Below are 23,147 nucleotides of genomic sequence, written 5' to 3'. Positions count from 1 at the left end.
TCACTGCGTGGCAAAGGCTCCCTCCCCCTTGCCTTCTTCTTCTTAGATTCTTCAGCCAATTCTTCCTTCTCCCTTAAGTCACGAGCCAACTGAACGACCGAATCGAAGAAGTGGTGGCGCTCCTCCGTCTTTGCAGCTTCCGCTTGAGCTCTCTCCTCCTTGATGCGTTCAGCCTCCCTAGCCACCTCCTCTAGGTGCATCCTATTGGCCCTCTCCCTCGCAATTTGCTCAAGTTGGCAGCTCCTCAGGAATTTTATCCGTGCCTCGCGGTCCCGTTCGGCCTTTAGCTTCTCATTCCTCCTCTTGTGGTACAATAGGTATTCCTCATACCCCCTTTGCATACGGGCACGCTCGGCCATCTTGTTGTCTTCCTCCTCCTTCTTCTTCCTCTCTAGTTCTTCCTTCTCCTTCTTCCGCACCGTCCTTACTGCCTCCTCCCAAATGGACTCCTCCTTCTCATTGCCCTCACATGCTCCCTTCCCCTTGGTGGGTTGAGTTGCCATAGCTGTAAACCAAATTGAAAAACCAAAGTTAGTCATGGAATATGAAAATAGAAAGTACAATGCAATTAGTAACTTGGAGACACATACGGATAAGGCCCCGCTAGGTATCGTAGCATACTAGTACCGCGACGGCCACCATGCCGACCTCTACTAAGCCCTACGTGAATCATTGGTTGCCTTGGAGCTTGTCGCCATTGTGGTTGATGCCTTGAGGCTTGTTGCCTTGGAGCTTGTTGCGTAGGAGCTTGTTGTCGTTGGGTTTGTGTGCTTGGGGTTTGTTGGCGTTGGGCTTGTGTGCTTGGAGCTTGTTGGCGCTGGGCTTGTGTGCTTGGAGCTTGTTGGCGTTGGGCTTGTGTGCTTGGAGCTTGTTGGCTTGGAGGAGGTTGTTGCCGTTGGCCTTGTGTGCTTGGAGCTTGTTGGCTTGGAGGAGGTTGACGCGTTTGGCTTGGAGTTTGTTGGCTTGGAGCTTGTTGGCTTGGGGTTTGTTGGCTTCGAGGTTGATTTGAAGCTTGTTGGCTACTTGATGCTTGACTTGTGCTAGCATCATTGCCCTTTGATTTTTTGCCGGATGTGCACTTCCTTTTATTGTGGCCCTTACTATTGCATGATCCACAATTAGTTGGCTCGCGAGCGTCTTGGAATAACTTGTTTCCTGAATGACCCCATCTATCCATATCTCCGTGATACCTCTTTGTCTTTCTTCTTCCACGTTTCACAACCTTCCATTCCGGATCTGGCCAAACTTGCACTCAATGATACTCCGGCCATTGTGATTGATCCAAGTAAGGAGAAAACCTTGGAGCCCATGTCCTCTTTGTGGCTTCGATTGAGAACTCGGACTCCCGAACGGTGAGTGGGTTATTGTAGTCGACACGTCTAGTGCGTGCCGCTGTGAGCAAGTGGGAGCAAGCCAAATGAAGCAAAGAGGGCCTCCTACATGTGCATTCACATGTCTTTAGGGACACACGGAAAGCCCGGCCTCCGTGTTGGACACCACCTTGTGTGGTGCCTCCCGGCTCATTCACTTGGTAAACCCAGTCAACATTGTCATAACATGTAGCCGTTTGGGAGTCCGCATTCCTCGCCTGAAATTCCATAAACTCTTCAACCTTCGTAGGGAACTCGCAATTCCTAGCAATTTCCTTCTCCGTTTCATCGGTGTAGTTCTGGAAATAGACATTCAACTTCTCGAATGTGTATTGAATGATTGCCGTCACGGGCAATGCACGGACACCCTTCAACACATTGTTGAAGCACTCGGCCATGTTGCTTGTCATTTGGCCATATCTCCTCCCATCCTCATCATAAGCTCTTGCCCACTTTGAGTTAAATATGAGGTGTCTATGAAGAAACTCTTGACCACCCGCGTTGAGGTCTTTGTGCTTCAGCAAGCCATTGTATAGGTTTGCGAAGCGGCTCTCAGAGTAAGCGAGGCAACAATCTTGAAGGAGGTCAGACAACTCTTTGCTCTTGCATGCCCGGTAGAAGTTTGCACAAAAATGCCTCATGCACCATCGGTGATGCAAGGGAGCATGCCCGGGAATTGCAAGCTCCACCGCATTGAGAATTCCTTGATGACAATCGGAGATGACACACACTTCCTTTGAGGGTGGTATGACCCTCGTCCTCAATATATGGAAAAACCATTCCCAGTTATCATTGTTCTCAATCTCTACCAATGCAAAAGCCAATGGTACTAAACGGTTGCTCGCATCATTTGCTATTGCCACCAATAGTGTGCCCTTGTACTGCCCGGTCAAGAAGGTACCATCCACGGCTATGACGGGCCTACAATGTTCGAATGCCCTCGTGCATTGCTCGAATGACCAAAATGCACGGTGAAATACCCTCACTCTTTTACCATCATGCAATGTCATTTTGGTTGCGGAAGGCTCCACCACATGCACCATGCCCGGGTTAGTTGCGGCCATCGCTAACAACAACCTAGGGACACGGTTGTATGCTTCCTCCCAATCACCGTACAACATCTTGAATGCGGCTTGTTTGGCCTTCCATGCCTTTCCGTACTTGACGTCGTAGGCAAACCGGGATTTAACCGTATCTTGCACGGACCTAATGCTCATTATAGGAAGTGATGAGATCTCCGCCGAGAGCTTGTATGCAATGAACTCGGATGTGAGTTGACGGTGGTCCGGCTGCGCATCCTTGCCATCAAGCTTCGGCCCCCGGCACATGTGAGTGGCTACACAACTTGTTATGTGCCAAGAGGGCCCTTTTTGAAAGGTCGTGCACGGACAACCCATGGGCACCTTTTATCCACACATTTTAGCGTGTACCGCTTCTTCAAGTCCGAGTGAACAACGAGGTAAGGGCGATGATGCTTAATGGAGAACTCCTTCAACCATATCTTCAATTCCAAGAAGGTATCAAACGTTAGCCCTGTAGAGATCATAGCCGTCCTACCATCCACATCTCTCTTGGATAGTGGCCTAGCTCCAAGAAGTAAACTTTTGCCACCATCAACCACGGCTCCATCCGCAAGACTAACATCACGGAACAATGGTACCCGGATATCCCGTCCGGTTACCTTCTTGAAGATCTCGGCTCTTTCGGCTTCCTTAGCCGTGAAGCCATCCTCGTCAACCTCCTCTTCGGGTCCATCATCATCCGAGTCCGACGCATAGCATCGGGAATAAGGAATGGAGTGGTCCATCTCCTCTTGCGTCCAATATTTATCCAAATCACCGATATTGTTGCCATTCATCTCGAAACCATCATCACCATCGTCATGCTCGTCATACTCATTATCCAACGGAGGTTGTTGGGCAATGGGAGATTGGACAATGGGAGATTGGGTGGCCTCTTCTTGGCTCATGGGTGGAGGAGTCCTCTCTCGAACGGGGAGGAGGGCCGGTTAAGGTCAAGCTCGATACGAGCATCAACCGTCTTGGTTGCAAACAATTCCAAAGCCTTATCTTGTGACCCGGCCACCGTCTCCTTGTAAATGGACCAACGTTGCTCGGAGTTGATACGCATTATCTTCCAACGAGTGTGCATTCCAAACCCCACATTATGCATTCCCTCTAGCTCAACACCATCATTTGGCTCATTCCAATTCAACTCAACCCTCACTTGTGCTACCACCTCCGCAAAGCTAGGGCTAAGGTCAAACACCAAGTCAACCTCTTCCGGGTCCGGCTCTATGTTTCCCTTCAAGAAAGCATCCTTGTCCACATGATGAACATGGACAATTCTATCCATCCACCTAGCATAATGTGAACAACACATACATACATGTGTTCATTAGTTACCATAATCAACATAATCTACCCATACAAACTAGCACACTACCATTTCTCCTACTTCAACAACCCTAACATCCAACCAAATCCATCTCCACCCTCAAATCAACCAAATCCACATCTAGGGTTTCACATGTAGATTCAACCAAATACACAAAATCAATGGATGCAAAGAAGGGGAACGGAGGAGATTACCTCAAGGAACGGGTTGGGAATGATCTCCACGGGCAGATCTGACGATTTGGTGGTGGATTTGGTGGGGGGAGAGGGAGGGAGAGAGAGAGAGCCGGCTTGGACCGAACGAAGAAGAGAAAGAAAGAAGAAGGGTCGGGCAGGCTGGGCGCGCGCGGCCAAACTTAAGTGGACGTGTGGCGCCCTTGCCACGGGCGTCACACTTTCAAAGTGTGGCGCCGGCGGGAGCGGCGCCACACGTCCTGCCATGTCGGATCGGCTAGCCAGCTCAGCGTCGATGGGCCACGTCGGCTGGGACAGTGGCGCCGGCAGCAGGGGCGCCACATGGGCATGTGTGGCGCCCGTGGGAGGGGCGCCACACAAAAGGGTTAGATCCGTGAAATAGTTTCGCCGGAGGGTCAGTCTGTGCTTTTCTTTCAGTTTTGGGTTATTTTTGTGTAAATCGCCGTTGCCTGGCTCCAATAAGATCCGATCTCTAGCTGAAGCCTCTACCTTTACCATTCTTGCTCTCTACGCCCTCAACCTCCCCCAACCTTGAGAAGCTGCGCAGTAATGGCGGAGCTCGGTGGCATGCTTGCCGCTGCCATCCTGAAGGTGGTGAGCGACCAGATTGGTTCAGCCATCGGAGGTCAGATCACCCTGCAGAAGAACTTCGACAAGGATCTGAGGAAGATGAAAATGGCTCTGGAATCTGTTGAGGCCTTGCTCAAGGTCGCCGAGAGGCGGTCCATCACTGATGAACCGACGCTTCTGTGGCTGAAGCGGCTCAAGTACGCCATGTACGCCATCTCGTACATGATTGATGACTTCGAGGCCGATACACAACCAATCACTCAGCCGTCTCCACGGAAGGTATGTGTGCGGTACAGAAATCCCAGTTCATTGTACTTCGTGGTTACTCTTGAAACTAAAGACATGGTCATCACTTCTTTCTATAGAAAAACTCTCCTCGCCATGTAGTTTTGTGATTTATCCCTGTAGTTTTGGTTTCTAATCTTGCTGGAGCTAATTAAATATCAAAGGTTTGTACTAGTACCCATGTATTTTGTGCAGTAAGTTAATTTATGTATCTTCACATGGCCTTATGTTTTTTAGGTTTCAGTTTTTAAGACTTTTTATTTCTGAATCTCCTTTTCTTATACTTTTGTAACAGTAGCATATTTTATGTATATTTCAAAACTAAACAAAATTTGTTCTGATAGAAGCAAGAGGGTGTGGCTCTTAATGTTTTAACCTAATCTCCTATTGGGCTGAATGCAGTTGTACACTGCTTGCCATTTCACACTGTACTGACGAATAAACTCTCTTGCAGTTCTCCTTCAAAAAATATTTGGCAATTATGATCCCTTGTATCACAGCCGTTCCCAAGATCACAATGGACAATGAGATGGAGAAGATGAGGGAGGATCTGGAGGTGATAACTGAACAACACAAAAATTTCAGATTAACAGAAGGCACTAATGCCAATGAGCCGAAGGTCACCGACATACGGGAAACGTTGTCAATCATGGAGACACAAATTGTTGGGAGGACTGAGGAGAAAGAGGAAATATTGTCTTGTTTGTTTGATAGCATGACAGAAGAGATCACAATCCTTTCTATATATGGCATTGGAGGCCTTGGCAAGACAACCTTGGCCAAAATGATTTACAATAATACTCAGTTCAAAGAATACTCTCAGGTGTGGGTCTATGTGTCCCAGACATTTGATCTGAAAAAAATTGGAAACTCTATCATATCACAACTATCAGAGAAAGAGAAGGAGAGTGAGTACACTGGAATGGAGATGATACATAAATCACTTCAAAAGCTGCTCGTTGATAAGAAGATTCTGGTTGTTTTGGATGACCTATGGGAGAGTGAGGAATTTCATCTGCAAAGTCTGGTGGACATGCTTAGGGTTGGGAAGGGCGGTAATGTGGTTGTTATTGTAACCACACGCGATAAGGACATTGCGAAGAAAATCTCTACCATCAAACCATACAAATTAGCACCATTGACTGATGACATCTGTTGGTCTATAATAAAGCAAAAGAGTGTATTTGAATCTAGAAATGATAAAGAACAGTTACAGAAGATAGGGAAGGCCATTGCAATGAAGTGTGCTGGTGTGGCTTTAGCAGCTAAATCACTTGGACACATCCTGCATTCTATGAAGTTTGGTGAATGGGAATCAGTCAGAGACAGTGATATATGGAATGTATCTTCTTTGAAAGATACATCTTCCTCACAAGTGCTTGCGTCTCTGAAGTTGAGCTATAGTGTCATGCCTTCATATTTGAAGCTCTGCTTTGCCTATTGTGCAATATTTCCAAAAGGTCACAAGATAATTAAAGACGATCTTATTCGCCAATGGGTTTCTCTTGGTTTCTCTACTTGGCAGCTTGGTGAGAGATACATTAGTCAGCTTTTGGGATTCTCTTTCCTTGAACATTTGAAGCCACCATCGGTGAGTTTATGCATTCCCTATGTGATGGAACAAAAAAAAAATTCAATCATTGTGATGCAACGAAAGCATATAGTACCAAAAGTAGTGATGGCTAGTAGCAAAAGGTAATGTCCAGCTGTAGGGAATTTCCACCCTGAATTCTGAAGTTAAACTGCACCCACATTTAACATATAAATTTTCATAGACAGTCTCCTCTCTTATAGAGCTTGGTCCTTGTGCTTTTTGTCACTATATGATACTAGGTGGGAGAAGTTAAACACTGTTCTTTTTAAATATTATTTTAAAAAACACCTTTTTAAACATCAAGCGTGAGTCCATGTTACAACTAGAGTTACCAAAAAAAATACTACTCCGTCCGATTCATAATACTTGACACTAATATAGATGTATCTAGACACATCATAATTGTAGATACATCCATTTTACTGGCAAGTAAAATGGATCGGAGGGAGTATATTTATTACATTTTACAAACATATAAATGAAGTAGTAGTGGACAATATTTTCTGGGATGACCCTATTGATTTCCAAAAGAAAAAAAAGGAACATGTAGTGCTAACTTGGGCAATTTAGGAGAAATCCTCACAAACCTTAGCAGTCAAAGCCTATTCCTGGTCGTGAAAAATACATAATATTACAAGGAAAGGTACATTTCTTATCCAATAACTATTCTTGAATAATGAATCATATAATTTGATTTTTAATTGTCCAAACTATGTAGATTTTTCTTTCACGATGACGTAGCGAAGGCTTCTGCATACAAGCCTAACTAGCAGGCTAGCACTAGGAATCTGACATATAAATCTTTGTGTTGCTTTTTTATGCCTTCACATTTTGAAAGAAATTCTGATTTATCATAGATGATTTTTCTCTAGTCTACGTAAATTATTTATGAGTTTTCTAGACTTGTTTCATCGTATGATCACTTTTCGTTCTTTGGTTTCTTAGGATTTCTCAGAATTTTGGAACTATCTAATTTTTTCAATATGATGTTAATTGACTGCCATGCATTGAGAAACACCATCGCGTCATCCAAAACTGATTTGCACTTGTCCGAGAAATGAATTATGTTTGCTGGCGACACTTAAGCACATACTTATCTAATTTTACAGTTTAGGGAAAAAAATCTACACTTGGGACACAGCAGAGAAGCACAAGTAGAATTTACTATTCAATAACGAATTTAATTCACAAATTGTCTTAAATATAAGAAACCCCAAAATCTGACTCTGTAAAATGATTTTCTTGCAGACTATCAAACAGTATGATGAAGATATTACATTGTTGACCATGCATGATCTGGTACATGACTTAGCAAGATTAGTCATGGACGATGAGATTCTTGTCGTTGGCAAAGGCGGAAACACTGAGGGAAGTTGGTACCATTATGCATTGCTTGGTGATTGTAGTAAGCCATTGGGCTTGGAGTCATCCAAGATAAGGGCACTCCGTTTTATGGATTGTGACAAAATTAAACTTCACCATGCTGCATTTTCATCTGCCAAGTCCTTGCGCGTCCTCGACTTAAGCGAGTGCATCATACATAAGTTGCCAGATTCGATTGGTGTACTGAAGCAGCTGAGGTATCTTAATGCTCCTAGAGTCCAAGATGCAGTCATTCCGAATGATATCATCACGCTCTCAAAGTTAATGTACCTCAACCTTCATGGGTCTTCTAAAATCTTGGCTTTACCAGAATCCATTGGAAAAATTGAAGGTCTGGCATATCTTGATTTGTCCGGTTGTAAAGAAATTGCAGAGTTGCCAGAATCATTTGGGAGGCTAAAAGAATTAGTGCATCTTGATTTGTCAAATTGCTCTTGTATTACAGGTATGTCGGAGTTCTTGGGCAGCCTCACAAAACTGGAATATTTGAACTTGTCTCGCTGCAATAATATTGGAGAGATGCCAGAAGCTATGGGCATCCTATCCAAACTAGAGTATCTGAACTTATCATTCAGCTCATATATTGAAAGTTGCCAAGAAGCAGAAGTTTTGGGCACCCTAAACAAACTTGAGTATCTGAACTTATCATCTTACTGGCAGTGTGATCTTCGAAAGCTCCCCGAAGCTTTGGGCACATTTATTCAACTCAAGTACTTAAGCTTGTCAGGTTGTCACAGAATATCAGAATTGCCGAGCTCATTTCGGAGTCTAAAATTTTTGTTGCATCTTGATCTGTCATACTGCCATCGTATTGGTTGTCTAGATGAAGCTTTGGCTGGTCTTTCCAATCTGCAACATTTGAATTTACATGCTACACATATCATGTTGTTGCCACAAAATGTGACCAAACTCAGGTATTTGAAGGTGTCTGGGATGAATTATGGGGCTGAAGGTACCATAAACACTCTCATCAACTATATATGCAATAATCTTTCCAATCTGGAGCATTTGGACTTATCTTGTAATTCTATGAGGAGTATACCTGAAAGTATTTGTAACCTGAGAAAACTGCATACATTGAACCTCGCATCATGCTATTGTCTTGAAAAGATGCCAGGTAGTATACGCACAATGGATAGTTTGAAGTTTCTTGATATGAATGCTTGTATTGGAATCTCCATAGCCCCTGAGGTTGGTAGCAGTGCAATACCGTTACCACACTTTGCGGTGCAGCCTGGTGATGGCCACTCTAGTAGCAACCTCGTCCTGCTACAACACATAGATCCTGTGGAGCTCAACCTATTTAAACTTGAAAATGTGAAGTCCGTAGAAGAGGCACAACGTATAAATTTGACAGGGAAGAAAAAACTTGGGTACTTGAAACTGAAGTGGACTCCAAATGCTGAGAGGTTTGTGGATCACAAAATTTTGATGGAAAATCTGGTGCCACCAAGCACATTGACGAAGTTGGAGATATGTGGTTACAACGGTGTCAGCTTTCCAGCCTGGCTAGTACTGGACCAACTGCCAAACCTAGAGTGGCTGGTTCTCATAGACATGGCAAACCTGGAAGAGTGGACCATGCCACACTCCAGTGGTGAGGATCACGTGCTTGAACAGTTACAAATTCATGATTGCCCCCTATTAAGGTTGAAACCGCTTCCTCCTAAATCTACCAGCTGGGTGATATCAAACAGTAATAATGTGTTATCATCATGGGGAGAATGTACTGGACCACACACCAATGCCACCTCCTCTTTTTCTGAGGTAACTACCAAGTTGTGGGTTGAAAACTGCAACGTACCTCTGCATCAGTGGAGGTTGCTTCAGCACTTCCCTGGCCTCACTGATTTGCATATTAAAAGCTCAGTCGATCTAACCGGCTCACCAGAGGTCATCCAACATCTCTCCTCTCTGAAGATTCTAACACTAGAAGACAAATACTTGGAAGAGCTGCCAAAATGGCTGAACGAGAACAACCGGCAACTCACAAAGCTAGAACTGGTCGATTGCAAAAACATGGAATCACTGCTGCACTGGTTAGGAGAATTAACCTCCCTCAAAGAACTTTTACTGTGGGACTGTGCTGTCTTGTCTTCTTTGCCAGAAAGCATATAACAATTCACCTGTCTCAAGAAACTATTCATTATTGGCTGCCCTGAATTAAATCACTTGGGTGAAAGGGTATGTCTCCTGCCCAGCTCTCTCGAGTATATTCGAATCGGGAGATGTAACGGTATTAAGTGTTTGCCTGAGGGCATGGAACAACTCACCAACCTCCACGAACTATTTATTCATGATTGCCCTGACCTAAAGCAGTGGTGTGAAATAGAGGAGAACATGATGAAGCTGGCTCACATAAAACACAACGTATGTGTCCTACCAAAGCTGGCTCTCTTTAGTACTAATCTTATTTTATTTTTACCAACTCTTTCTATTTTTCTTATATTAGAATTTACTCTGTCTTGCATTTCTTACAGAGGGTTCTTTCATGCAGAAATGCCTACATATTCATCTACTTTGCCTTGCTATTTTCCTTTTGTTAAACACCACCTCGTTTTGCAAAATATAGTGGTAGAAAAAGATGAATTCTCTGGTTTCTAGAGTACATCTACTGGTCGTAGCCACTACCCATGGAATGATAAACATAGTAGTAACCTAGGGATTTGTTTGCAGTACCAGTGTGTCACACTTGGAACCATCTTTTTTACTTATCTGAATGTAACATTTGCCTTATGTATATAGCTTATCATTCATATGAACTAGAACCCAAGTTGATAAAATTATTGTTATTATTCGTTTTGCAGCTTATTTACTAGGACCGTGACCTAGACAGGTTATACCCACAGCAGGCTGCAAAATTTAGGACATGAATTACATTGCAAGGTTTCGTTCAGGACGATTTGGATTCATTGAGTTGAAGGAGGACCCTCACGAGAAGCGGAGTTATGATTCTTGCTTGCAATCTGGAGGGATATAATTTCTACCATAGTTTGTTCGATTAAAAGAAAGCATGAATGCCAACGTGATGAAAGGGTGACAACTCTGGGGGCTCTGTTAGTTTGCTCCTTTTTGTAACCAAACAATTTGTAATATCTGTGTCATCCATCTTTCATGTCCTGATGATTAAGATGCATGCAACACTGGCTCAGCTACTTACAGAGCATGGTACTTTCTTGTGATGATCTGGTGATACAGTATCTATTTGACTGTGTACTACTGTTTTGTGCATTTGGGTAGGGGAACAGAAAATGAGCATGCCCGAATCAGACTGTTGTTGTGGCTCGGGCATTAGACTTATTCTACCTCACCTAGTGTCCGAGCCTGACAGAACACCATTAAAGAAAAAGAACATATATGCTATCTAACAAACTGGAAACTGAATCTCAAAATATGTATACTCGTCATTCAATTTCTGCAAAAATATCATCAACCTTCAGAAACCCATTCGTATGTTGTGGAAGGAAGAAGAAACTTGCAGAGCGATCTTGAGTTCGCCAGTTGCACACGCCGGTTGTTCTTCCCGTCGTCGTCCATAGAGTCCACACGCCGGTTGCCGGCTGCAGGTCCGACGAACTCAAATGGGGGTGGAGAACGAACAGCGACTCGCCACCAGATTCTGGCACCGGGCAAAGGGAAGAGCGCAGCATTGAGCAGCTGCTCTGTTTCGCGCCACGAAACAGGGTAGGGCGCCCGACAAATCCATAACTCGCACGCCAACCCCACTCAGATCTCCAGCCGCTGCGTACGCTTCTGACCCACGAGTTCCTCCGCCACTTCCTCCATCGGGTCCGCACACCTGCTAGGAGTTCAGGACGCGAGGTAGGGATGCACCTCCTCTCGCGCCGCGGCCGGTTTGATGCCGTCCTTGGCTGGCCGGATGGAGAAGAAATGCCGGCAGATCCAGCAGCGACGGTCTCCGTTTTTTGTCTCGCCTCAGTTCGTCCTACATTTTGTAAACTTTGTACACTCCGATTTTGTGTGATCCAAATACCATGGTCTAAGAGCATCTATAGCCGTGTTCCGTAAAACCTAAAACGTCTCTAAATCTGACATCTAGACATGCGCTCTAATGTTCTTTTCCATTCGACCCAGGCTAATATGGTGTCCGGCGTCCTAACGAATTCCCGCTACACACAGGACACTGCTCGGGCGCTGGATGTAACCAAAAGCCGTGTCGCCAGTGGCAGGACAACCTCGACAGCCACACACAGGCACGCGAGGTTTTACGCTGTCACCTACCTCCAATCAAGCGGTGTAATGACCGCGTAGCTTTGTCATCGAGCCGCGCAGCGAAGCGTAGCTTCGCTCATGGCCTGTGTGGCCATCCACGCTAGAGTTAATTGCGACCAACTGTCCCAAACCGCTTCGCATGCCACCACTGTATAAAAGACGAACCAGCCTTCTCGGCCACTCCACACCATTCGCGCACTCCTCCCACATCTCAGCCATGTCGAGCATACGCCACAACATCGCCGCAAATGGATTCGGGCGCTGCAGTCTCACCATCACCGAGGCATGGGCATTCTACGGGGCGCGTTATCCTGTGCCTCCGTACATGCGCCTGCCAAGCAGCGGCGGCTGGAAGATGACCGTCAACAGGATCAATATTCTGCCCGCGCTGGAGACTGATTGTTGGCACGACGAGATCAAGGCCCAGCGGAGGGAGTACAACTAATTGTTTTTTTAGTACATACATCCAAAATACAAATCTGGCTCATCACAAATTTGATTGATCTTCCTTAACTTATCCTTGTCTGCATCACTATCTTTTAGAACATCATAGAAGGGGTAGCAAGTACGAGCACATAAAATAAGTAGCAAGATTGTTCAGCACAGCATTACACAGAACGAGCCTACCCTCAGAGGACAACAAGTGAGCGCGCCAACCAGAGAGACAGCGGTCGAAGGAGAGAAGAAGGGGAGAGAACACCGAAGTAGGGAGCTTGGTGGGTGAGAGGGGAGCCCAAGATAAGGCTGGGGAAAGGAGGAGATGGGACACCCGAGGGTAGTGGCCATGGCGTCGGCCTCGGGGTTTGGGACGTTCATGGGATGAAGCGAGATTTGTGGAAGTTGATAGCTAGGCCACTTGCAGAAGCAAAGTCCCCAAGCACAGTGGCGCTGGCGGAGGCTTTGCAAAGGATCAGAGTGTCATCCGCGTACTGCAAGACGGGGCATGGGGTATCCTGAACGAGGGGGTGGGACAAGGACCCGCGAGCCCAAACCTGACGGATCAGGCGCTGAAGCACATCAGCCACAAGGATGAACAGATACGGGGAGAGGGGATCACCCTGGCGGAGGCCGTTCCGACAGCGAATCCAGTCACCAGGGACGCCATTCAGGAGAATCGCAGTGAGGCGCGAACGGAGGATACTCTCCATCCAAAGACACCAGCGCTCGTCGAAGCCACGGGCTCTAAGGATAACGAGGATGTTGTCCCAGTTGACATAGTCAAACGCTCTGCGGAAATCGATTTGAAAACAATGGTCGGAGCTTTGCGAGAGTGACAACAGCGGAGGAGGTCAGCCGCATAGACGATGTTTTTCGAGATGCGGCGCCCAGATAGAAAACCCGTCTGGTCAGCATCCACAAGGGTTTGGATAGCTGTTTGCAACCTAGTTGTAAGCACCTTGGTGATAGCCTTCATTACACAATTTTGGAGCGAAATGGAGCGGAACTGGAAAGGGTGAGTGGCAGCGTCGACTTTGGGTAGAAGGACTATGAAAACGCGGTTAATACGAGCGAGATCAATGGAGCCATCAAAGAAGGACGAGAAAAGCTCGAAAACATCAGGCAATGCTGATTATGATTCCATCAAAAGATTATGCCATCGTTGGCAACAACATCTTCATCCATGGCGTGCGTTTCTTGTAGCCACATGGTGCATTGGTTTGGTGGCCAAGATCGATGTGCAATAAGCAATGCTGATTATGATTCCATCAAAAGATTTCATTACTTGGACTGCGCATGCGCATAGATTAGAGCATCTCCACTCGTCCCCCCGAACAGGCTCCGGCGAGGCATTTTTACATCCGGACGGCGAAAAATGGCCCAGCTGCGCCCCCGGTTTCTCGTTTTTCCCCGGATTTGGGTTTTCATCCATCCGGCGATCCCACGCCAACCCCGGCCTACCGGGGAGCGCTCGGGGACTCCGGACGAAGCGAAAGCGCGCGAAACGGCGAGAAATCTCTCCCGCGCTTTCGTTTCGTCTTCGCCGCGGAGGTGGCCCCCGACCGGTCAGCGACACGCGCATCGTCTTCCGCGCACGCATCGTCTTCCGCGCGCAGTAAAGGCTGCCGCCGGTCAGCTCGCCGCGGACGCGTCGCATTCCACGCGGCATTAATCCCCCGCGCCAGCCGCGCCTATATAGGCCGCTCCGCTCGCCGCGACGCGTACCCCTGCTCTCATCTCCCTCCACTCTCCGTCCACTTTCCCGATGGCGTTCTCCGACGACGACGGCGCAGCCAACAATGGCTTCCCCCGCCGCTCGCTCCACGCGTGGGAGGGGCACCTCCTCCACCAGGTGGGGTACCCCTGCCCGCCGGACACTTGGCCTCCCGGCGGTGGGTGGCGGCTAAGTCGTGGCGGCGTACCAATCCCGCCGCCGCCTCGGGGCCACGCCCTCGACGTCGCCATCGAGGAGGCGCGGATGACCATGACGGACGAGGAGCGCGCCGACCCGCGCCACCACCCCGACAACTACACGCGGTGGAACTCCTACTTCCTCCGGCGGTGGGAGCGGGAGCTGGCGGCCTACGACGGCCCGCCGCCTCCGCCTCCGCGCAACAACGCCGCGGGCCGCCGACGTTGGTGGAGCGCGCCGGAAAGGACGCTGGCGAACGTCCTCGCGCACATCGAGGGCGGAAACTTCCAGTGCTCACGATGCCCCCGCATCGAGGGCATCGGCGAGCCGCCGCGGGGAAACGTCTGGCAGCCACGGCGCATGGCTGCCAGCTCGTCGTCTTCCGGATCGGCGCCGAGGCCATCCTTGGCGCCGGTGAAGAAGGAGGCGACGTCTCCGTCGACGCCGGCGCGCGTCAAGAAGGAGCCGGCGTCTCCACCGCCGACCAGAGGGCGCAGCAGCGGCGCCCTCGTCATCCGCGACCAACCCTCCTCCCCGCAGCGTGGGCGGAAGAGGAAGGCGGCGAAGAAGGAGGATGCCGCGGCCGCCACCAACGCCGCCGCAAACAGGCTCTCCGAGGAGGAGGCGAAGCGCGCGGAGGACGCCGCCGTGGCGGAGGCGATCGCCAGGTCGCTCAAGGACCTGTGCCCGCCGACAACGCCCTCCCCGAGGACGCCGCCCTGGAGTGGTCGAGGCGCGACTGGGAGCGCGAGGAGGCGGAGCAGCAGCGGCGGCTGATGGACCTGGCCGCTGCACGCCAACTCGCCGCCCGCGCCGTTCCAACCGCCGCCGACGACGTCGCGCGCTACCGCCGTCCTACGACACCTCCATCCGGCGTCGCCATCCCCTTCGTCGACCTCGAGGCCTCGGACGACGAATGGTACAAGCCATCCCCGCCTCGCACCAGCGGCCGGTGGGGAGACGCCGGCCAGGGCAGCAGCAGCCAGGCCGCGCCGCCGCAGGTCGATGACGACGACGACTACACGATGTTCTACCGCCATTTCGGCATGTAGAGCGCCGTGTTTTAAAATTAGCAGTTGAATTCCCCTAGCCGAATTCGAAATATAGTCGAATTCGGCCTCTATGTATGAACTCCGCCCGTTATATAGTAAATATCATTAAATTTAGTCTATATTCGCCCATTTTTAGCCGTAGTTTGTCAAGTTTCCATTTTTCAAATTCGCATCGTCGTCTTCGCCTAGGCACGCGGCTAGGAAACTACTCCTCCCCACGCCAAATCTTCCTCCAATCCGGACAAAATTTCGCCGGAATTGAGCTTGGAGAGGGCCAACGAGTGGAGATGTTAGAAACACTATTTTGGGGGAAAGGGAAGACAAAAAGCGACTAGTAGCCACTAGTCCTGATCGAATAGAAGTTCGATTGGTACATGTGCGGGAGAAACATGGAGTACAATAACATATCGTGGGGGGCCACGGCCCTAAGAAAGCGTGTTCTTTGGTTTGCAAGAATTAATAAACATAGAAAATAGAAAATTCGCGTGAATGGATGTCACAGTCATACGCGGCAAAACAAAGACTTGCTGTAGAGTTGACCTGGAACAGTGTCGGGAACCCAGGCTTTACTTAGATCAGATCTGAAGCTGGAGCGTCTACCTTCACCGCTCTTGCTCCCAGTCCCCTCCCCCAACCTTGAGCAGCGGTGGCAATGGCGGGGCTCGGCGGAATGCTTGCCGCTGCCATCCTCAAGGTGGTGGGTGACCAGATTGGTTCTGCCATCGGTAGTCAGATTAAGCTGCACAAGAACTTTGACAAGGAGCTGAAGAAGATGAAAATGGCGCTGGAGTCTGTCGACGCCTTGCTCGAGGACGCCGGGAAGCGGTCGGTCACGGATAAATCTACACTTCTGTGGCTGAAGCGGCTCAAGGACGCAATGTACGCCATCTCAGACATGATTGATGAGTTCGAGGCCGATACAGAACCAATCACTCAGCCGTCTCCACGGAAGGTATGTGTGCGGTACAGAAATCCCAGTTCATTGTACTTCGTGGTTACTCTTGAAACTAAAGACATGGTCATCACTTCTTTCTATAGAAAAACTCTCCTCGCCATGTAGTTTTGTGATTTATCCGTGTAGTTTTGGTTTCTAATCTTGCTGGAGCTAATAAAATATTAAAGGTTTGTACTAGTACCCACGTACTTTGTGCAGTAAGTTAATTTATGTATCTTCACATGGCCTTATGTGTTTTAGGTTTCAGTTTTTAAGACTTTTCATTTCTGAATCTACTTTTCTTATACTTTTGTAACAGTACATATGTTATGTATATTTCAAAACTAAACAAAATTTGTTCTGATAGAAACAAGAGGGTGTGGCTCTTAATGTTTTAACCTAATCTCCTATTGGGCTGAATGCAGTTGTACACTGCTTGCCCTTTCACACAGTACTAACGAATAAACTCTCTTGCAGTTCTCCTTCAAAAAATATTTGGCAATTATGATCCCTTGTATCACAGCCGTTCCCAAGATCACAATGGCCAATAAGATGGAGAAGATGAGGGAGGATCTGGAGGTGATAACTGACCAACACAAAAATTTCAGATTAACAGAAGGCACTAGTGCCAATGAGCCGAAGGTCACCGACATACGGGAAACATCGTCAATCATGGAGACACAAATTGTTGGGAGGACTGAGGAGAAAGAGGAAATATTGTCTTCTTTATTTGATAGCATAACAAAAGAGATCACAATCCTTTCTATATATGGCATTGGAGGCCTTGGCAAGACAACCTTGGCCAAAATGATTTACAATAATACTCAGTTCAAAGAATACTCTCAGGTGTGGGTCTATGTGTCCCAGACATTTGATCTGAAGAAAATTGGAAACTCTATCATATCACAACTATCGAGAGAAAGGGAAGGAGAGTGACTACACTAGAATGGAGATGATACATAAATCACTTCAAAAGCTGCTCGCTGATAAGAAGATTCTGATTGTTTTAGATGACCTATGGGAGGGTGGGGAATTTCATCTCGCAAAGTCTCGCTGGACATGCTTAGGGTTGGGAAGGGCGGTAATGTGGTTGTTATTGTAACCACACGAGATGAGGACATTGCAAAAAAAATCTCTACCATCAAACCATACAAATTAGCACCATTGACTGATGACATCTGTTGGTCTATAATAAAGCAAAAGAGTGTATTTGAATCTAGAGACGATAAAGAAGAATTAGAGAAGATAGGGAAGGTCATTGCAATGAAGTGTGCTGGTGTGGCTTTAGCAGCTAAATCACTTGGACACATGCTGCAATCTATGAAGTTTAGTGAATGGAAATCAATTAGAGACAGTGATATATGGAATGTATCTTCTTTGAAAGATACATCTTCCTCACAAGTGCTTGCGTCTCTGAAGTTGAGCTATAGTGTCATGCCTTCATATTTGAAGCTCTGCTTTGCCTATTGTGCAATATTTCCAAAAGGTCACAAGATAATTAAAGATGATCTTATTCGCCAATGGGTTTCTCTTGGTTTCTCTACCTGGCAGCTTGGTGAGAGATACATTAGTCAACTTTTGGGATTCTCTTTCCTTGAACATTTGAAGTCACCATCGGTGAGTTTATGCATTCCCTATGTGATAGAACAATTTTGTTATTTTCTTTGAATCATTGTGATGCAACGAAAGCATATAGTACCAAAAGTAGTGATGGCTAGTAGCAAAAGGTAATGCCCAGCTGTAGGGAATTTCCACCCTGAATTCTGAAGTTAAACTGCACCCACATTTAACGTATAAATTTCCATAGACAGTCTCCTCTCTTATAGAGCTTGGTCCTTGTGCTTTTTGTCACTATATGATACTAGGTGCGAGAAGTTAAACACTGTTCTTTTTAAATATTATTTTAAAAAGCACTTTTTAAAACATCAAGCGTGAATCCATGTTACAACTAGAGTTACCACAAAAAATACTACTCTGTCCGATTCATAATACTTGACACTAATATAGATGTATCTAGACACATTATAATTGTAGATACATCCATTTGAGTGACAAGTAAAATGGATCGGAGGGAGTATATTTATTACATTTTTACAAACATATAAATGAAGTAGTAGTGGAGAATATTTTCTGGGATGACCCTATTGATTTCCAAAAATAAAAAAGGAACATGTAGTGCTAACTTGGCAATTTGCAAGAAATCCTCACAAACTTTACCAGTCAAAGTCTATTCCTGGTCGTGAAAAATACATAATATTACAAGGAAAAGTACATTTCTTATTCATTAACTATTCCTGAATAATAAAACATATAATTTGATTCTTAACTGTCCAAACTATGTAGATTTTTCTTTCACGGTGACGTAGCGAAGGCTTCTGCATACAAGCTTAACTAGCAGTCTAGCACTACGAATCTGACATATAAATCTTTGTGTTGCTTTTTTATGCCTTCACATTTTGAAAGAAATTCTGATTTATCATAGATGATTTTTCTCTAGTCTACGTAAATTATTTATGAGTTTTCTAGACTTGTTTCATTGTATGATTACTTTTCCTTCTTTGGTTTCTTAGGAACTCAGAATTTTGGAACTATCTAATTTTTTCAATATGATTTTAATTGACTGCCATGCATTGAGAAACACCATCGCGTCATCCAAAACTGCTTTGCACTTGTCCGAGAAATGAATTATGTTTGCTGGCGACACTTAAGCACATACTTATCTAATTTTACAGTTTTGCAGTTTAGGGAAAAATCTAAACTTGGGAAACAGCAGAGAAGCACAAGTAGAATTTACTATTCAATAATGAAATTAATTCACAAATTGTCTTAAATATAAGAAACCCCAAAATCTGACTCTGTAAAATGATTTTCTTGCAGACTATCAAACTGTATGATGAAGATATTACATTGTTGACCATGCATGATCTGGTACATGACTTAGCAAGATTAGTCATGGACGATGAGATTCTTGTCGTTGGCAAAGGCGGAAACACTGAGGGAAGCTGGTACCATTATGCATTGCTTGATGATTGTAGTAAGCCATTGGGCTTGGAGTCATCCAAAATAAGGGCACTCCGTTTTATGGACTGTGACAAAATTGAACTTAACCATACTGCATTTTCATCTGCCAAGTCCTTGCGCGTCCTTGACTTAAGCGAGTGCATCATACATAAGTTGCCCGATTCTATTGGTATATTGAAGCAGCTGAGGTATCTTAATGCTCCAAGAGTCCAAGATGCACTCATTCCGAATGATATCAGCACGCTCTCAAAGTTATTGTACCTTAACCTTCATGGGTCTTCTAAAATCTTGGCTTTACCAGAATCCATTGGAGAAATTGAAGGTCTGGCATATCTTGATTTGTCCGGTTGTTCAGAAATTGCAAAGTTGCCTGAATCATTCGGGAGGCTAAAAGAATTAGTGCATCTTGATTTGTCAAATTGCTCTTGTATTGGAGGTGTATCGGAGTTCTTGGGCAGCCTCACAAAACTGAAATATTTGAACTTATCTCACTGCAAAAAAATTGGAGATATGCCAGAAGCTCTGGGCGTCCTATCTAAACTAGAGTATTTGAACTTATCATTCTGCTCATATCTTGAAAGTTGCCAAGAAGCAGAAGTTTTGGGCACCTTGAACAAACTTGAGTATCTGAACTTATCTTCAGAGGAGTGTGATCTTCGAAAGCTCCCCGAAGCTTTGGGAAGATTCATTCAACTCAAGTACTTAAACTTATCAGGTTGTATGGAAATGTTAGAGTTGCCGAGGTCATTTCGGAGTCTAAAAAATTTGGTGCATCTTGATCTATCAGGCTGTCATAGTATTTATTGTCTAGATGAAGCTTTGGCTGGTCTGTCCAATCTGCAACATTTGAATTTACAGGGTACATATATCAAGTTGTTGCCAGAAAATATGACCAAACTCAGGTATTTGAATGTGTCTGATCAGATTTTTGTGGGTAAAGATACCATGGACAGTATCATCAACTATATATGCAGTAATCTTTCCAATCTGGAGCATTTGGACTTGTCTAATAATTTTTCGGTGAGGAATATACCTGAAAGTATTTGTAACCTGAGAAAACTGCATACATTGAACCTCGCGGAATGCATTGGTCTTCAAAAGATACCAGGTAGTATATGCACAATGGATAGTTTGAAGTTTGTTGATATAAATGGTTGTTTGAGAATCCCCAAAGCCCCTCAGGTTGGTAGCAGTGCAATATCGTTACCATACTTTGGGGTGCAGCCTGGTGATGGCCACTCTAGCAGCAACCTCGTCCTGCTACAACACATAGATCCTGTGGTGCTCAAGTTGACTGAACTTGAAAATGTGAAGTCAGTAGAAGAGGCCCAGCGTATAAATTTGATGGGGAAGAAAAAACTTGAGGACTTGAAACTGGAGTGGACTCGAGAGGCTGCGAGATTTGTGGATCACAAAATTTTGATGGAAAATCTGGTTCCACCGAGCACATTGAATACGCTGGAGATATGTGGTTACAACTGTGTCAGCTTTCCAGCCTGGCTAGCACTGGTCCAACTGCCAAACCTAGAGCGTCTGGTTCTCAGAGACATGGCAAACCTGGAAGAGTGGACCACGTCACACTCCAGTGGTGAGCAGCACGTGCTTGAACTGTTAGAAATTCATGATTGCCCCATGTTAAGGATTAAACCGCTTCCACCTAAAGCTAGAAAGTGGGTGATATCAAAGAGTGATAATGTGCTATCATCATGGGAAGGGTGTACTGGACCACACACCAATGCCACCTCCTCCTTTTCTCCTGTAACTACTGAGCTGTCAGTTGAAAACATCAAGGTACCTCTGCACCAGTGGAGCTTGCTTCAGCACTTCCCTGGCCTCACTGATTTGCATATTAAAAGCTCAGTCGATCTGACCGGCTCACCAGAGGTCATCCAACATCTCTCCTCTCTGAAGACTCTAACACTAGAAGACGAATACTTGGAAGAGCTGCCAAAATGGCTGAACGAGAACAACTGGCAACTCACAGAGCTACAACTGCGGAGTTGCAGCAGCATGGCATCACTGCCGCAATGGTTGGGAGAATTAACCTCCCTCAAAAAACTTTTCCTGTGGGGTTGTGTTGTCTTGTCTTCTTTGCCACAGCAACTCACCCATCTCCAGATACTAGAGATTAGTGCCTGCCATAAATTAAATCACTTGGGTGAAAGGGTATGTCTCCTGCCCAGCTCTCTGGTGACTCTTCAAATCTGGGATTGTACAGGCATCAAGAGTTTGCCTGAGGGCATGGAACAACTCACCAACCTCCAAACACTAGATATTTTTCATTGCCCTGACCTAAAGCTGTGGTGTGAATTAGAGGAGAACATGATGAAGCTGGCTCACATAAAAGACAGGGTACATGTCCTACCAAAGCTGGCTCTCTGTAGTACTAATCTTATTTTATTTTTACGTACTCTTCCCCTTTTCTTATATATTACGATTTATTCTTTCATACATTTCTTACAGAGGGTTCTTTCATGCAGAAATGTCTACATCTTAATCTATTTTGCCATGCAATTTTCCTTTTGTTAAACACCACTTTGCTTTGAAAACTAGAGCAGTAGAAAAAGGACGACTTTATCTGGTTTCTAGAGTACATCTACTGGGAATTCTTTTGTACTACCGGCTAATCAAAGAATTGTCGTTATTTACTTTGCAGAGCATTCGCTAGAGCTTGTTGAGTTAGACAATGTATATCGCACATCAAAAGTGGCACTGACGGCACCCTCGATGTTGCCGTCAGACAGATGTGGCCCCCGAGGCTCCCGTGCCAGCTGCAACTGCCAACTGCTGCTGCCCAAGGTCTGGAGATGCACGGCGTGCAAGCCAAGCAGGATGCGCCGACCATGGCCGTGAACACCATCACCATGGGCCTTGCCCTGCTTCAAGGACGGCATCAAGGACACGAGAGGCATTTCCGGCCACTACGGTTTACCTGATAGCTCGGCGATTAAGACTGCTTGAACATCTGTGTGAGGCATGACTTCATGGCTTCAGAGTCTGTTCCCAAAGAGTGATTTGTATTGACTGGAGATGTTCAGGGCATAGGGGGACCTCTGTGTTTATGCACGGAAGAGACTGAAAACCAAGTCACAAATGTAGTACTCCCTCCGGCCCACCAAAATTGTGTTAGATTTGTCAAAATTTAAATGTATCTAAAAACTATCTAGTATATTCAAATTTAGTTAAATCTTTAGACAGGTTTCATGAGACGGAGGGAGTATATGTACTTGGTATATCAACTTGCAGAAATTATTCTGTGAAACTCATTCGCAGTTCTTCCCGTCGTTCTCCAGCGGCCGATGCATTTAGGTCACCAAAAGTGACTGTGTGCATTTGTTTGGGTCAGGCCGCGATCACGGAAATCAACTAAAAGGCTAGAGTGACCGTTTGCCTCTATGGTGTCCCCAGTGGCCTGACGTTTGCTTTTTGACTGTCAACCTCATTTAATGGTGACCAACTTTCCGTTGAGTCCCGCCGCTGGAGATTACCATTTCCCGCACGAGGGCGGTCGATTCCCGCGCGCAGCCGAGAGTTTTCGCGCTCGGCCACCGCCTCTCGCGCGTAGGAAACCGAACGCTGACTCCCACCCTGTTGTGCCTATATAATGGACGCCGCCGCCCTGATGACGGTTAACCCTATCTACAATCCATGGACGACCAAGAAAGTACCTAGAGCCACATCACCGCCATGGCTCGTGTCCTCTATACGAAGATCCGGACAAAGCAGAGCTCCACGTGATGGTTGTGCTTGACGCGGAGCAGACC

The 23,147-nt window shown here is 46.1% G+C and overlaps 2 pseudogenes; both read left to right on the top strand.

Moving 5' to 3' along the window:
• Positions 1-4,510: 4,510 nt before the first annotated feature.
• On the top strand, positions 4,511-12,065 carry LOC124664661 (annotated as a pseudogene).
• Positions 12,066-15,998: 3,933 nt separating this feature from the next.
• Positions 15,999-22,319, top strand: LOC124664659 (annotated as a pseudogene).
• Positions 22,320-23,147: the final 828 nt, after the last annotated feature.

Source organism: Lolium rigidum, chromosome 6 (genome assembly GCF_022539505.1).
Source record: "Lolium rigidum isolate FL_2022 chromosome 6, APGP_CSIRO_Lrig_0.1, whole genome shotgun sequence".
Taxonomy (NCBI): Eukaryota; Viridiplantae; Streptophyta; class Magnoliopsida; order Poales; family Poaceae; genus Lolium; species Lolium rigidum.
This window is presented reverse-complemented; position numbering and strand designations above follow the sequence as displayed.